The following is an 18,601-nucleotide window of genomic DNA, read 5'->3' as shown; positions in this document are numbered from 1 at the left end:
GACACACCAGGAACCGCGGTGTTGGCCGTCGAATGGCGCTAGCTGCGCAGCATTTGTGCACCGCCGCCGTCAGTGTCAGCCAGTTTGCCGTGACATACGGAGCTCCATCGCAGTCTTTAACACTGGTAGCATGCCGCGACAGCGTGGACGTGAACCGTATGTGCAGTTGACGGACTTTGAGCGAGGGCGTATAGTGGGCATGCGGGAGGCCGGGTGGACGTACCGCCGAATTGCTCAACACGTGGGGCGTGAGGTCTCCACAGTACATCGATGTTGTCGCCGGTGGTCGGCGGAAGGTGCACGTGCCCGTCGACCTGGGACCGGACCGCAGCGACGCACGGATGCACGCCAAGACCGTAGGATCCTACACAGTGCCGTAGGGGACCGCACCGCCACTTCCCAGCAAATTAGGGACACTGTTGCTCCTGGGGTATCGGCGAGGACCATTCGCAACCGTCTCCATGAAGTTGGGCTATGGTCCCGCACACCGTTAGGCCGTCTTCCGCTCACGCCCCAACATCGTGCAGCCCGCCTCCAGTGGTGTCGCGACAGGCGTCAATGGAGGGACGAATGGAGACGTGTCGCCTTCAGCGATGAGAGTCGCTTCTGCCTTGGTGCCAATGATGGTCGTATGCGTGTTTGGCGCCGTGCAGGTGAGCGCCACAATCAGGACTGCATACGACCGAGGCACACAGGGCCAACACCCGGCATCATGGTGTGGGGAGCGATCTCCTACACTGGCCGTACACCACTGGTGATCGTCGAGGGGACACTGAATAGTGCACGGTACATCCAAACCGTCATCGAACCCATCGTTCTACCATTCCTAGACCGGCAAGGGAACTTGCTGTTCCAACAGGACAATGCACGTCCGCATGTATCCCGTGCCACCCAACGTGCTCTAGAAGGTGTAAGTCAACTACCCTGGCCAGCAAGATCTCCGGATCTGTCCCCCATTGAGCATGTTTGGGACTGGATGAAGCGTCGTCTCACGCGGTCTGCACGTCCAGCACGAACGCTGGTCCAACTGAGGCGCCAGGTGGAAATGGCATGGCAAGCCGTTCCACAGGACTACATCCAGCATCTCTACGATCGTCTCCATGGGAGAATAGCAGCCTGCATTGCTGCGAAAGGTGGATATACACTGTACTAGTGCCGACATTGTGCATGCTCTGTTGCCTGTGTCTATGTGCCTGTGGTTCTGGCAGTGTGATCATGTGATGTATCTGACCCCAGGAATGTGTCAATAAAGTTTCCCCTTCCTGGGACAATGAATTCACGGTGTTCTTATTTCAATTTCCAGGAGTGTAGATATTAAATACGACATTGGCTGGTAAATTTAAAAATTTGCGCATTTCGTAACCAGTCACATTGCAAGATGGCGAAAAATTATTAGACATCATAGTACTTTTATTTCATGTGTTATACATGGTGAGTCTCTAACCATTGCCACCTAGAATAATTTCGAAAGTATGACAGTAGCTGAAAAGTTTGTGGGACAAATGTTGCACGGGACAACGGGGGCCATAATATGACGTTGGGTTTTTGTTGCTAGGTGGGGTCGCGTCAGAGACATGAAGGTCAACTTCGTTATTTTTAATGGGATGCTATAGTTTGGTACGTATTTTCTGACACCGGCTATCGATACGAATTCAGTGACGTGTGACAGAAAGGTCTTTGAAGGTCAACGAAGGTAAAAAAGGTGGCATGAAAGTCCATTTACAGAAGGTGTTCTAAGTGAGTGCTGCAATCTTCATGGATTGATTGATATTCGTTATCGCTTCGGCACTTATCGAAGGACATGCGCTGACAATTCACTCTCATATATCGTACAAATAGTAAACATTCGCCGAATACGGCAAATCCATCTAACGTGCCATTGACATGTAAGCACCATTCGACGGTTTCTCAATACAACACAAATAGAAACGGTAAGACTAGTATCGTCAAATCAAGCGAATGTGAATGATGTATTCCTTCGAAGATCAAGTTGATATGCTTCTCATTTACGAAGAATGCCAACGAAATTCCGTGAGAGCTAGAGACTTATTTGCTGAAAGATATCCTCACTGTACTCACCCTACAGGTCGTACATTTAAATATGTGTATGATAAATTGAGAAAAACTGGATATTTAACGCATCGGAAACATATCGGGCAAAGGAAAGTTACTATGGAGGAAACGGAAATTGGTACTGTTGCCACTGCTGTTCGAGATCTTTGTGTTAGTTCGCGTCAAATCGCAAGAGAATCTGGTATGAGCCAGAGTAGTGTTGTTCGTGTTCTGCATCGCCATAAATATCCTTACCATATCAGTCACCACCAAGAATTACCTGTTACGGATTGTATGTGTCGCATTGAATTCTGCCGATGGGCTCAACTTCAGATTCAGAGGGATGACGAATTTATTAATATTATTTTATTTACTGATGAGGCCACATTCACGAACCATGGAATGTTAATTTGCTTAACATACATTACTGGGCAACTGAAAATCTATGTTGACTCAGGCAAGTTGCACACAAAAACTTGTGGCCGGTGAATGTATGGTGTGGGATTCTGGAGGACAGAATTATAGGCCACTATTTCATGGAAAGAAATCTTAATGGTAGGAAGTACACCACATTCTTGCAAGCAACATTAGGTCTGTTATTGGAAGAAATACCTTTAGGAACAAGGAACAGAATGTGGTATCAACACAATGTTTCAATAACACATTCTGTTCCTTGTTCCTACGTGTCCGGCATATTTTTCACTGATGGCTGGAAATGAATTGCAGAGACAATTACCAAATCGCTGGAATGGACACGGAGGAAATGTGTCGCGGCCGGCTCGTTCGCCAGACTTGACGCCTCTGGATTTTTTTCTTGTGGGGATTTGTAAAAGACATTGTTTATAAAGACGTTCCACCTACACCTGAAGATATGCGGGAAAGAATACTCAGAGCATGTGATACGATAAGTGCCGATGTGATAAGAAATACCACTCAATCGATGATAAGAAGATTTCAGCACTGCATTAATACTAATGGTCATCACTTCTAACACCTGTAAATAGACGTTCCTGCCACTTTTGTGACCTTCGTTGACCTTCAAAGACCTTACTGTTACACAACATTGGATTTGTCTCGATAGCTGCTATCGGAAAATAAGTACCAAACTATAGCATCTCCTTTAAAAAAACGAAGTTAACCTTAATATCTCTGAAGCTATAACACTAGCTTGTTATACGTCACTCTTCCCTAACAACCTAGCCTTAAGTCCCGTCACGGGAAAAGCCACGTATAACACTAACCTGCTGTAACACAAGCTAATGTTACCCTCCGAGAGGATTTGGGAAATTTTGACCGCCTGTTTGCCTAACAGATAAAAGTATCGGACTAATTTTGAATATATTGCAATTAACGGAAAAACTAAACAGGCTTTAACTTTGGGGTTAATGAAAGTAGTAAAACTCATATACCAACGCAATAAATGAACGGTCGCCAGCCCAATGAGGCACATTAACTTGGAAATATATCTTTAAGGAAATTGAATTTCGTTATTGAAGTTACTTTCATTAGTATTCTCTTTGAATAGTATACAGGATACAAACGGACACAGGGCTCTCTGAGCTGTGAGTAGTAGTAGTTACCAATAATGCACAAACCATTAATCATAGAAAGAAAACATGTTAACATGTTCCAAACTCATATTACTAACTGCTACACTCAAGATCATTAATTGAATCAGTACTGAATTGTTACTGCAAGAAGTGCAGAACTAAAATTGAACATGAGGGGCTTCTGTCTTAACTGACATGTAAATACCACAAATAAAAATAAATAATACCACAGTTACACTGTTTACACTCCCATTTATAGAAATATATCAGATATCCTTACCAGCAATAATATTCCTATTATCTTTCTAATATGTGAAGAATACGATGGAGGGGGGGGGGGGCATAAACTAGTATGGCGCCACTAGTGAAGTTCTATAGCTGTTACAGTAGCTAAGACTAAGTCAACCAAAGTTAATTCTTAACTTCACTTGGAATAGTTCATGTCTTACTTTTCAAGACAAATTATTCAACACTTAGTTCAGTTAACTTTAAAAAAATCACTCATGATAGTAATCGAGATTAAATTATGTTTCAAATGAGTTTAACTTATTTGCCTTTTTCATCACCTGTTAAGAAGGTATTTTAGACAGTAACATTTACACAATCTGGTCCTGTATTATTGCAAAATGATACTTTGCACTAAACTGAGCGTACTTCAGCAAAATTCTAACTAACTTCACTTTTGTAGTTTTAGCTTCAACTTTTACTAATTCCTGCACATTTGACAAACATAAATACATCACTAGTTAATTTGAAACAGGATACTCGGTTTTATAGACACTTAGGAGAAGACCTTGCATAGGTTCATGATCAGAAAAGAAGATATGGTTCCAAACACAGATTTAGAGCATTTGAATTATTATTAAATCACTCACACAAATCAACTGATCCATGCTCTGATACATATCTGTATGTATGAAGTTGGTGAAGCAGTGGCGAACTTGTGGTGGCAAGTAACATGGCGGATAACTGTACTCACTGCTCTTGATGTTTGAATGCTCTATAAAATTTCTTCTTGGTGACGGATTTTTAACGTGTTAGAGTCATTCCTTATTGCCAAGAGTACCAACCAACAGCCAAATTCACATCCGAGGCAAAATTCCTTGCAAAGCGGCTTCCAATTGCCTCTCTTGGCACCGTAGATGCGTACAACGGCTATCCACTGACTGTGTACCGATCACACCAAGGAGCCGCTCAGTTCGACCGTCAGAACCACTTTTTACATCGCGCCAAGCCACTTCCGTTGAGGAGGGACTTCCCTACATCGCTTACATTTTACAATAAAAGTGCCCTAAGTATGAACCAGCTTCCAATAAATACTGATTTTCGTATAAATATAAATATATTGTAAGATTTCACTGTTCTAAAATATCACTTAGCTTTTTCTATATATATACATCACATACTTTAAATTTCCTGTCACAAATCAATGACCTTAACTAACAAAGAATAAACACTTTATAATTACAGATACAAAGTTACGTAATATAAACCTACTTCTAATCGATATAAGTGTCACAAAGTGACCCCACTTAGCAACAAAAAACCAACGTCAGATTATGGCCCCAGATGTCCCATGCAACTTTTGTCCCACAAACTTTTCAGTTCCCAACGCCACTTGTAAGCCATCCACGTAATCCACACCGGTTCAGAGCATGGTAAATTCCGAAACGTGCCCGCACACCTGAAAATGTGTCTGCAGTTCACCAGAAAATGCTTCAGTCTCCTACCAAATCAACCTGCATATCACGTCCATCATGCAGACCAGTACCCCATCTGGACCTTTTCTTGTGGTCACTTTAATTTGCCCCACACTGTAGATTTTAAATATTATTCTAATACCAGATGAGTGTCGTCTGCTGGATCTCAAATAGTATTCTAACACCACATGGAAGTCAGCTACTAGATACCGAGCGAGGTGGCGCAGTGGATATCACACTGGGCTCGCATTCTGCAGGACGACGGTTCAAACCTGCATCCGGCCATCTTGATTTAGGTTTGCTGTGATTTCTCTAAATTGCTTCAGGCAAATGCCGTGATGGTTCCTCTGAAAGCGCACAGTCTACTTCCTTCGCCATTCTTCGCCAATTCGATGGGACCGATGATCTCGCTGTTTGGTCTCCTCCTCCAAATCAATCAACCAGTCAGCTACTAGATTTTAAACAGTATTGTATCACCAGAAACTAACAGTTTGTCTGTGTAGTAAAGGATCTGAAATTCTATTGTATCACTAGAATCTGACTCTGTGTATGTGCAGTGGGAGTTAGCTACCGGTTTTTGAGCCTATAAGATATCTTAAATTTACTGTCAGATGAAGAATGTGTTGTTATGTGATGATGGACTAGTGAGGGGAGAGATGGAGTGTTTAAGCTATAAATGAAGAGGCAATGAAATCGTGCAGATGTAATAATGTCCGGAAAACCTATCATGAGAGCTTTATGAACTGTGCACGCCACCAACGGTTTTCTAGGATTTGACCTTTTTATAATGAACATATCGAGAAATATCTTACGAATCATCGAATAACTACCTATTTGTTGATTTTCACCATAACACACATACATTGCAGTAATGTAGTGAACAATACGTACAATCTGTTTACGCTCATTGGAACTGTAATACGTCTTTCTAAAAAGCTATATTTTGTGTAAAAAAATTGTGTAATTATTTGTGATCAAAGAGCCGGTGTTCATATTGTTGTTATGTCTGTAATAAAAGAAGGCGCAGCATTGAAATTATTTTTAGAGTAGCTAGGAAAAGGCTTGCTGTTCGCACTTGTCTTTCTGCTTTCAATCTCCATAATGTAAGCATCCTGGGCTTTTCTTGTAGTGATTTCACAATATATTAACGTATCTTGAGTTACCTAATTGCTGTTTTATTATTAATCCTCCAGCCCACATGTTTAACTTCATAATTCATGGAGTTACGAGTCTTATTTTCAGCGTTTACAGCAGGGAAGACGCAACATTTCGATGTGGCACCTATCCACCATTGTCGTCTTTTCATTACTAATTTATAATATACATTCTCGTATATGTGGAATCTACGTTCATTGAGAAAAGAAGTCCGACTTTTTTAATCAATCATACAGCGTAGAGCGTCTAACAAATCGCAATACGCAAATTACATCTACTAAAATCCAATCGGTCCACATCCTCTGTTGCGTTGCTCGCAACACCAACCTGATATCACAATCTTCGGTCTGGTAACTGTACTCTAAAATATTTGAGTTGGTGTATGTAGAAGCCAACTTACAAGACTTACACTGTATTCCAAAGAAAGTACTAGAACCTGTGTTTTTAGGTATCTGTGCCGCTGTTAGAGCTTGTGTGCATTGGACTTTCTGTGTTTAATTAAAATAGCTCTCGTTAAGTGGCATGGGCGAAAATTTGCTGTGAAAGAAAAGAAACTGATGCGTCTCGTAGCTAACGCTACATGTGTTATAAACTGAAAATAGCTATTGTTTGAATTTCTAAACGAAACGTCATGGATTTGCAAACGAAATAAAGTACTATGCAGGAAAAGAATACAGCACTTGCAGAAGACTCAATAAGGCACACGCTCAGTGTCTTTTAAACGAAAGAGCTGATGAGACAAGTGCAGAATATACTGCATGTGTAAGATACACTGGCTGCCCTCGCTGGGAGAGGTGGCATGCCTTCAGATGCACACAGTGACTTGCCCCCTCTCATATTTATATCTTACTCTGAGTAATTCGATTTGGGGAAATATGACCGAGTATTGTCATTACAAGGCTAGTATTGAGAACTCAGAAGATATGAATATTTTCCTCTCTAATTGCATGTGGGGAAAAGTTGCTAATTGTTCACATGCGGACTTCCCACGCAGCGTCTCTCGTCACCCGGGTGGTCTGGTGACAGGAGGGTTCTGCTGATCTTGAAAGGGCTATGCCGACGGATGTGAGGGAGTCCAGTGGATGCTTTCCAGACGCCGACATTGTCATAAGAGCGGGGGCGACACGCCCATGGGGGCCTGAAGGAGCGGCTGGGGCTAGAGATTCCGTTACTTCGCAGAAACTTAGTAAAAACACTTTCTGACGGACTTCCAGCGAGGCGTGGGAATGAGTTGTGTTCCCAGGCAGTCTTGGCGGGCAAATTCCCGCGTTTTCTGCAAAATCATAACTGTGATTTCCTTGCTGAGGGGATATCTCCGTGACGTAGCAAAATCGGCGCAGAAATAGGCGCCAAGTATCTCTATTGGTGGAATGGTAGTGCTTCGGCAATAGAGTGGAATTTTCCACGGGTTTTCGAGTTGCTGATTGTCACGTTTAACCACGGCCACTGCGGTGGGGGCGGGAATGTTCTGTGTTCTGCTTGTGAGGGTGCTCTTGGTACAGTGGAGTCTCGCCTTTCGGTCGGGGTAGTTTACAAGACTGAGCACTGGCTGCTCTTGACAGTCTGCCTTCTGTTGGCTGTCTAATATACTTTCATTTAATTGTAACTTTTTGAGAAATTGCTGAAGTTTCGACTTCAACGTAACTTTCCGAGTACAGTTGGCAATTGAGCGTTCTGCGTACAAGCGGCCTTTGTTGTCCGTCTTGAACAGTTTTGGCTAAAGTTGACTGTATCGGAGCTAATGTGTGACTTTGATTGTAAAGATCAATCACTGTACAATCAGTGATTGTGTAGCGAGCCTTCTTCATCTCCCTCAGAGGCGCATTTGTGTTGCTAGGAAGTCTTTGGTCTGGAACAACCAGACCAGGATAATTTTTTTCGGGCTGTACTCGCGACATTATCATCACCATGACGGGATGTCTAAGCAACCAGCCATCGCCTCTGGTATGCCAGATCGTGTCCTTGCAGTTAAGATGACAGCTTGGTAATGTATGTCCGCAGCACCGGTAGATTAGCGAATTTTGCTATGTGACAATCAGAGCTCAGCAGAGCGCGCCTGTTCCCGCCTTTTCTAACGTGGTTCTGTCTTGGGTGTTCATTGTCTGAGTTCTCACTACAGTAGCAGCAATTAATGTTGTGTTGGCTGGGTGTTTCTCTTAAGATTTGAGTTGCAAGGAATTGGCTCCACATACCACATGGTCATAAATGTCACAATCTAGTTTATGGACAACTTCACCTTCACAGCATTTATTTGAGTATCCTATTTGACATATTGTAAATGCTTCATTGTTTTGTTTATTATTTTGAGTTTAGACATAATAAATCAAATTGTTGTTTTGGACCGGACTTCCATTCTGTTGATCGGTAGAGCACCCTTTCATTTGTCACTACGTTAATGAAACTTTCCCTTATCAAATTAATTTCTATCAAATTAAATTGTTGCAGGTGTCAAGCTCTTTTCTACTCCACTTGCAGGGTCGATTATAGTCAGTTCGCCTTTCTTCTTAATCCATGTGCAACAACAAAAGTCGGAGTTAGAAAAGGGGGGGGGGGCCTTAGAGCATCATTTCCATATGAAGATTCTAGAAGAATTTAATGTTAAATACACTGCTAGCCCCGGCACATCGCAACTGCACCACTGGCAAACAGTCGTGTTCAAAAGTAACTGAATTTTATCTCATGGTTAAAAGTATTTCAGACGATTTATTAGATGTTTGAACAGCGTTCCATTGTTTATCATAGTAATGCCATGCAGCTTCACGAAATAGTTCTTAATTTTTATGTAAGCATATCATTCCGTTAAATAGCTCACGATTCAGTGAATGTATCTGAATTGGCTAGGTGTAACATGCACACACGTATATTAGGTATTAGCGTACTATACATTTTGCAAGCCTGAACTAATCCTGGACTCTCTGAGAAAAGCACACACGCATTTTTGTTGGGCAGGCGATATGTAATAAGCTTGGAGATTTCGAAAGTATTGAAGTGAAAGGATAGGTAATGAACCAAGTAGTTACTCTTAGGAGTCCGCCAAATTCCGCGTTAGTGACGTGCAAAGGAAGACATGGAACGCTTTGACAATGTTACTACGCAGGAAATAAAAGTCAGAATTAAAAACCATAAATGTTCTTGAGTAGAATAACTAAAAGAAGGGACAGAAGTAATTCTTAAGGCCATAGAATGGATAGTTTTTACGAAAAAAATAAATATGTATCAAAAATCGAGAACATAGTATTCTTGTATTTGTCAGATTACTGGTTGGGGAAAGAATTAGATGCTTTGGACATGGATTTATCTATAAGTTAAAATTTACAATGAATTTTATTAATGCCACATGAAACAAAAATAAAGGAAGAGATGTTTTCAGTGTCTAAAGCAAAATTTAATAAAGATTTTGTGCAAGAAAATTTGTTTTCTTGTTCATTATCCTACCATAAATCCTAAAAGAATGTTATTTTCGTGTGTCTCTTGGACGGTGACCTTCCAAAACAGTCGAAAGTTGGCGCTTGGGTGACCGTGAAAAATAGTTTAACTACACAGATATGTCTGTATGGAGAATCTCTTCATGACACACACACGCAGATGACACCAGCAACAAACTATTGACTTCTAATAGTGCCCATCACACTTAATTACCCATCTTTTCAAGTAGTCAGAAGGCAAATACTTCCAAAATCTCCATTCACATCATGTATCACTGACTCAATAAAAATACATGTATGCTTTTCTCACACAAGCCAGGACAATTTGAAACTTGCAAAATGCATAGTACAAGAGTTAAGACCTATTGATTTCTAATCGATGTGTGTCATTTTACAGCAAGGTGAGTCACATACATTGACAGAACAGTAAGCTACATAATGAAATGAAGTGGTTTACAGAAACGTCAAGCATTTTTCCCTCAAACAGCATATCATTAGTATGATTATTGAGTATGATAAATAATGGAGGGTTACTGAAACATCCAACAAAATGTTCAACATAGTGTGAAGATGACACATATTACATTAATTTTGAACATGATTCCTTGCCAGTGGGGCAGCTGTTGCAGTCGGCAATCTCACAGTGTGTCACCATGCACAGCTTGATCTGTACCCATCTCGTCAATTCTCTCGTTTTCATGTGTGTAATGTAATTTGTTGTTCATAGCACACTACATTGTCAGTAAATCTACGTTGTAAAAGACTCTAAACTCTGAACAGGCCGAGAACGCGCAACTGAACCGACCGACCGCCGCGTCATCCTCACTCATTGGCGTCACTGAATGCGGATATGGAGGGGCATGTGGTCAGCAGATCGCTCTCCCAGCCGCTATTAGTTCATGAATCCGAAAGCGCTATGTCTCAATCAAATAACTCCTCTTGTGAGGAAGAGCTGAGGACACCCCATTTGCCGACAGCGCTCGGCAGACCATGCAAACAAATCAATGTTGCATCTTTTGAAAATTCACGCACGGTAGAGCACTTGCCCGCGAAAGGCAAAGGTCCCGAGTTCGAGTCTCGGTCCGGCACACAGTTTTAATCTGCCAGAAAGTTTCATATCAGCGCACACTCCGCTGCAGAGTGAAAATCTCATTCTGGAAACATCCCCTAGGCTGTGGCTAAGCCATGTCTCCGTAATATCCTTTCCTTCAGGAGTGCTACGAGGTCCATTCAAGTTCTAAGGCCTCCGATTTTTTTTCTCCGGACTGGAAAGAGATAGAAACATGCAAATTGTTTTAAAATGAGGCTGCGTTCATTGTCAATACGTCCCAGAGATGGCAGCACCGTATGGCAGATGGAATTTTACCGCCAGCGGCGAGAATGAGAACTGTTTTAAATACTTAAAATGCCGACGTTTTCCTTACTTGAACAGCGTGCAATCATTCGTTTTCTGAATTTGCGTGGTGTGAAACCAATTGAAATTCATCGACAGTTCAAGGAGACATGTGGTGATGGAGTTATGGATTTGTCGAAAGTGCGTTCGTGGGTGCGACAGTTTAATGAAGGCAGAACATCGTGTGACAATAAACCGAAACAACCTTGGGCTCGCACAAGCCGGTCTGACGACATGATCGAGAAAGTGGAGAGAATTGTTTTGGGGGATCGCCGAATGACTGTTGAACAGATCGCCTCCAGAGTTGGCATTTCTGTGGGTTCTGTGCTCACAATCCTGCATGACGACCTGAAAATGCGAAAAGCGTCATCCAGGTGGGTGCCACGAATGCTGACGGACGACCACATGGCTGCCCGTGTGGCATGTTGCCAAGCAATGTTGACGCGCAACGACAGCATGAATGGGACTTTCTTTTCGTCGGTTGTGACAATGGATGAGACGTGGATGCCATTTTTCAATCCAGAAACAAAGCGCCAGTCAGCTCAATGGAAGCACGCAGATTCACTGCCACCAAAAAAATTTCGGGTAACCGCCAGTGCTGAAAAAGTGAAGGTGTCCATGTTCTGGGACAGCGAGGGCGTAATCCTTACCCATTGTGTTCCAAAGGGCACTACGGTAACAGGTGCATCCTACGAAAATGTTTTGAAGGACAAATTCCTTCCTGCACTGCAACAAAAACGTCCAGGAAGGGCTGCGCGTGTGCTGTTTCACCAAGACAACGCACCCGCACATCGAGCTAAAGTTACGAAACAGTTTCTCCGTGATAACTTTGAAGTGATTCCTCATGCTCCCTACTCACCTGACCTGGCTCCTAGTGACTTTTGGCTTTTTCCAACAATGAAAGACACTCTCCGTGTGGTCAAAACAGACTCCTAAAGAAGCCTTCGCCGCTGCCATGGAATCATGGCGTTAGGGTTGTGAAAAATGTGTACGTCTGCAGGGCGCGTTTACGTCGAGAAGTAACGCCAGTTTCATCGATTTCGGGTGAGTAGTTAATTAGAAAAATAATCGGAGGCCTTAGAACTTGAATGCACCTCGTAGTTCTGCAAGGATCGCAGAGGAGCTTCTGTTAAGATTGGAAGGTAGGAGACGAGGTACGGCAGAAGTAAAGCTGTGAGGACGGGGCGTGAGTCGTGCTTGGGTAGGTCGGTGGTAGAGCACTTGCCCGCGAAAGGCAAAGGTCCCGAGTTCGAGTCTCGGTCCGGCACACAGTTTTAATCTGCCAGGAAGTTTAAATATCTTCTATATTTGCGCATTACAATGTGCATAGCATTAGCTGCGAGACCCATCAGTTTTCTACCCATCACAGTAAACTTTCCTTGCTACCACTTACGAAAGCTGCAAATAACAGCATTAAAGATCAAAAATAAAACGCACGCGAGAACTAACAGTATTACAGGCACTTAAAAACACGGTTCCCGAACTTTCTCTTGAGCATGTGTAAGTTCTAGTACCATAAACAGAATATCCAAATTGTTCACTAGATTACTACAATGTATAAGTGTCATGATGAATAATCTACAAATAATTAGTTATTCAATAATTCGTAAGATATTTCTCGATACGTTCATTATACAAAGGTCACGAAACAATTCTAGTACAATCTACATCTACATCTACATTTATACTCCGCAAGCCACCCAACGGTGTGTGGCGGAGGGCACTTTACGTGCCACTGTCATTACCTCCCTTTTCTGTCCCAGTCGTGTATGGTCCGCGGGAAGAACGACTGTTTGAAAGGCTCCGTGCGCGCTCGAATCTCTCGAATTTTACATTAGTGATCTCCTCGGGAGGTATAAGTAGGGGGAAGCAATATATTCGATACCTCATCCAGAAACGCACACTCTCGAAACCTGGACAGCAAGCTACACCGCGATGCAGAGCGCCTCTCTTGCAGAGTCTGCCACTTGAGTTTGCTTAACATCTCCGTAACGCTATCACGGTTACTAAAAAACCCTGTGACGAAACGCGCCGCTCTTCTTTGGATCTTCTCTATCTCCTCCGTCAACCCGATCTGGTACGGATCCCACACTGATGAGCAATACTCAAGTATAGGTCGAACGAGTGTTTTGTAAGCCACCTACTTTGTTGATGGACTACATTTTCTAAGGACTGTCCCAATGAATCTCAACCTGGTACCCGCCTTACCAACAATTAATTTTATACGATCATTCCACTTCAAATCTTTCCGCACCCATTCTTCCAGATCTTTTACAGAAGTAACTGCTACCAGTGTTTGTTCGGCTATCATATAATCATACAATAAAGGATCCTTCTTTCTATGTATTCGCAATACATTACATTTGTCTATGTTAAGGGTCAGTTGCCACTCCCTGCACCAAGTGCCTATCCGCTGCAGATGTTCCTGCATTTCGCTACAATTATCTAATGCTGCAAATTCTCTGTATACTACAGCATCATCCGCGAAAAGCCGCATGGAACGTCCGACACTATCTACTAGGTCATTTATATATATTGTGCAAAGCAATGGTCCCATAACACTCCCCTGTGGCACGCCAGAGGTTACTTTAACGTCTGTAGACGTCTCTCCATTGATAACAACATGCTGTGTTCTGTTTGCTAAAAACTCTTCAATCTAGCCACATAGCTGGTCTGATGTTCCGTAGGCTCTTACTTTATCAGGCGACAAAAAAAAATGGTTCAAATGGCTCTGACCACTATGGGACTTAACATCTATGGTCATCAGTCCCCTAGAACTTAGAACTAACTAAACCTAACTAACCTAAGGACATCACACAACACCCAGCCAGCACGAGGCAGAGAAAATCCCTGACCCCGCCGGGAATCGAACCCGGGAACCCGGGCGCGGGAAGCTTGAACGCTACCGCACGACCATGAGCTGCGGACTATCAGGCGACAGTGCGGAACTGTATCGAACGCCTTCCGGGAGTCAAGGAAAACAGCATCTACCTGGGAGCCTGTATCTAATATTTTCTGGGTCTCATGAACAAATAAAGCGAGTTGGGTCTCACGCGATCGCTGTTTCCGGAATCCATGTTGATTCCTACAGAGTAGATTCTGGGTTTCCGAAAACGACATGATACTTGAGCAAAAAACATGTTCTAAAATTCTACAACAGATCGACGTCAGAGATATAGGTCTATAATTTTGCGCATCTGCTCGACGACCCTTCTTGAAGACTGGGACTACCTGTGCTCTTTTCCAATCATTTGGAACCTTCCGTTCCTCTAGAGACTTGCTGTACACGGCTGTTAGAAGGGGGGCAAGTTCTTTCGCGTACTCTGTGTAGAATCGAATTGGTATCCCGTCAGGTCCAGTGGACTTTCCTCTGTTGAGTGATTCCAGTTGCTTTTCTATTCCTTGGGCACTTATTTCGATGTCAGCCATTTTTTCGTTTGTGCGAGGATTTAGAGGAGGAACTGCAGTGCGGTCTTCCTCTGTGAAACAGCTTTGGAAAAAGATGTTGAGTATTTCAGCTTTACGCGTGTCACCCTGTGTTTCAATGCCATCATCATCCCGGAGTGTCTGGATATGCTGTTTCGAGCCACTTACTGATTTAACGTAAGACCAGAACTTCCTAGGATTTTCTGTCAAGTCGGTACATAGAATTTTACTTTCGAATTCACTGAACGCTTCACGCATAGCCTTCCTCACGCTAACTTTAACATCGTTTAGCTTCTGTTTGTCTGAGAGGTTTTGGCTGCGTTTATACTTGTAGTGAAGCTCTCTTTGCTTTCGCAGTAGTTTCCTAACTTTGTTGTTGAACCACGGTGGGTTTTTCCCGTCCCTCACAGTTTTACTCGGCACGTACCTGTCTAAAACGCATTTTACGATTGCCTTGAACTTTTTCCATAAACACTCAACATTGTCAGTGTCGGAACAGAAATTTTCGTTTTGATCTGTTAGGTAGTCTGAAATCTGACTTCTATTACTCTTGCTAAACAGATAAACCTTCCTCCCTTTTTTTGTATTCCTGTTAACTTCCATATTCAGGGATGCTGCAACGGCCTTGTGATCACTGATTCCCTGTTCTGCACTTACAGAGTCGAAAAGTTCGGGTCTGTTTGTTATCAGTAGGTCCAAGATGTTATCTCCACGAGTCGGTTCTCTGTTTAATTGCTCGAGGTAATTTTCGGATAGTGTACTCAGTATAATGTCACTCGATGCTCTGTCCTTACCACCTGCCCTAAACATCTGAGTGTCCCAGTCTATATCTGGTAAATTGAAATCTCCACCTAAGACTATAACATGCTGAGAAAATTTATGTGAAATGTATTCCAAATTTTCTCTCAGTTGTTCTGCCACTAATGCTGCTGAGTCGGGAGGTCGGTAAGAGGAGCCAATTATTAACCTAGCTCGGTTGTTGAGTGTAACCTCCACCCATAATAATTCACAGGAACTATCCACTTCTGCTTCACTACAGGATAAACTACTACTAACAGCGACAAACACGCCACCACCGGTTGCATGCAATCCATCCTTTCTAAACACCGTCTGTGCCTTTGTAAAAATTTCGGCAGAATTTATCGCTGGCTTCAGCCAGCTTTATGTACCTTGAAAGGTGGCTACACTGAGTCACAGCGCCAGAGATTGCGCCAGAGAGTATTATTCAGCCGCCTCCCCTGGCAGTGCTTGTTGAGATGTGGTGGAGGAGAGTTCTTGTCGAGAAGTCGTCGTGGAGAGTGCATATTGAGAAGTGGGCAGTAGGAGTTCCGATGTAGCCGTGACTAGTTGTGAGCATGTTGTATGCAGTTGTTCTGATGGGCGAGACAGCCGATGCTGTTCGATTGCGGATGTTGTAATGATCTGAGTGTATCTTTCGTCAATATATATGAAGGTAATAATTTTTTTATTTTTATTTCAAATGTCTTAAACAATAATGCCTCTTGGTCACAGCTTCAGTCAACAAAGCATCTGGCTTGTGTTCATGTATTAGAGTGTAATTCTGGTTTGAATGTGCAAGTATAATATTTCAGTTTTATTTAATTAATTCAGTGTAAATGGTATTTAAAATATCTTGTCTTTTTGAGGAAGAACCGTGCCAGATCTGTACGTTGAATCACACTTCCACGCACAGAACAGTTACACTTGTGCTTTGTTGTTCGTAGTTTTTGTTTCGTAGCTTTATAGTTGCTGGGGACATAATTAATTAATTGTGTTAACGGAAGTTTTCTTTAATTCTTTGTTGTTATTCTATGCAGTCAGATTGCAGAGCAATACCAATCAGGGCCAACCGGTTACGAGACTTCGTAGCCGGACATTCAGCTACTAAAATTAAAATTATTTGCATTTTTATATAATTAGGCCCCCATACACGTGGCGACCGCTGCTTCGGATCGTCCCTTGGTATCTTCTGATAGTAAAAATAGCAGACAGTAGTATTGTTGTAGTAATTCGTAGTTTAGTAATTGTAGTCTATATTGCATGTGTAGATTTGGTAACTGAACATTTGTAGTTGTCTTGTTAATCTTTTAATGGTATTTTGGCAGAATTTAATTTTTGATGTCTTGTATACGGGTTTGACAATTTTGTGCAATTATGAAGATTTCAATTGTTCTTTAATCGTGTTTGTCGGGAAGCATTTCGTGTGAATGGCATTGTTGGAGATAAAGTGTCATTGTGTGTAATTTTCGTATAGTGACGAGTTTTGTATGTTTTGTAAATGATTATGCAGTCGATGAAAAAGGCAAAAATGATGCACAGTGAGAATGACGAAATTGTTAACATGGTGAACTCGCCAACACATGAGAACGGTATGATGAATAATGAAGTAGAAAACAATTTAATAAGTCGGGAAAGTAGTCCGGAACCAGTTCAAAATTTTTCACAATCAAAAATTTTTCAGAATTCGAGATTAACGACAGAAGATTCTGGAATAGTATCGAACACAGATAACTTTACGGCTATTTCGAAGGAAGTTAGTTTTGCGGGAAATGTTAGGGGTGACAAGAATTTCGAACCAGTTAATATGGAGCAGTTGATGAGTGCAATATTTAATTTGGGATTTGAATTAAAAACAGTGGAATCACGGATGGGAACAATGGAAACACGGTTAGACTCACTGGGATCGCAGTTAGGATCTGAATTAAAAACAGAAATGGGAACTTTGGCAACACGGTTAAAAACTGATATGGAAACAATGGAAACACGGTTAGACTCACAAATAGGAACAATTAAAACAGAGATGGAAACAATGGAAACACGGTTAGACTCACGAATAGGGACATGTTTCAAAAACATGAAAGATGAATTAAAAAAAGAAATTAGAGAAGAAGTACAACCGATTTTGAATGCTCACAATAATAGATTAATTTCAATAGAAATCAGACAAAAGGAACAGGATAGAGAACAGGAAGAAAGAGATCTTGCGATAGTACAAAAATTTTCAGAGTTAAATTTTCAACGTGCACACGATAAGGAAGAAATATTTGAAAGAATTGAGGAATCCGTACCAAATGACAGAATAAATTACTTAACACAACAGTATGAACAATTAACTACTAAATGTGTCAATACTGAAACCCGAGTCGCGACACTTACGGAAGACGTAAATAAACAGAAAGAACAAATACGTGACTTATCGGAAAGAGTTGAGGAGATTGCAGATAAATTGACAAGTCTTAGTTTAAATGGGGACAGAGATTCAGATGATACAGCTCCATTGCCAATTGCAGAAACAGAAGAGTACATAAATAAACATGTTGAAAATCAGGGAAAATTTAATGAACGCATTAAAAGGGAATTTGAGGCATTAGGAAAGCAAGTCAAACAAATTGAAAGCGAAATCGTAGGAAAAGACAGCAGAAGAAATTTAGAATCATAGATAGCAGAGGGGTTTGAAGAAAGTAATTTATTTCATTTACGAGAAGCAACAAGAGAGCGCCAGGCGTGCGAACTTGACAATAATCGACATTGGGACAGGGACAGACGCGGTAGGTCTTTGTCGCCACGAGGAGAAAACTTTGACTATAAACACTTCTTAATTGTTCGTAAATTTAAGATCTTTCGCAATTCTAAGAATGACATACATCCATGTTCATGGCTAGATCAATTTATGTACGCACTTCCACCCAATTGGCCACTAAGTCACAAACTGGAATTTATGTGTGGCTATTAATGTCCTCAGGGGATTCACTACGCTAAGTGAATATGTGCCGTAGCGTGCACAGGGCCCCGAGCTGTAGTGGTGCTATTTCCCTTTTAGTTTTCTGCACCGCTGCCTCCTCTTTTACTATTCTTTGCATCTATCAAAACAACTCTTCGACTATCAATCAATCTAGAGAA

This window comes from Schistocerca serialis, chromosome 1 (genome assembly GCF_023864345.2).
Source record: "Schistocerca serialis cubense isolate TAMUIC-IGC-003099 chromosome 1, iqSchSeri2.2, whole genome shotgun sequence".
Lineage (NCBI taxonomy): Eukaryota > Metazoa > Arthropoda > Insecta > Orthoptera > Acrididae > Schistocerca > Schistocerca serialis.
This window is presented reverse-complemented; position numbering follows the sequence as displayed.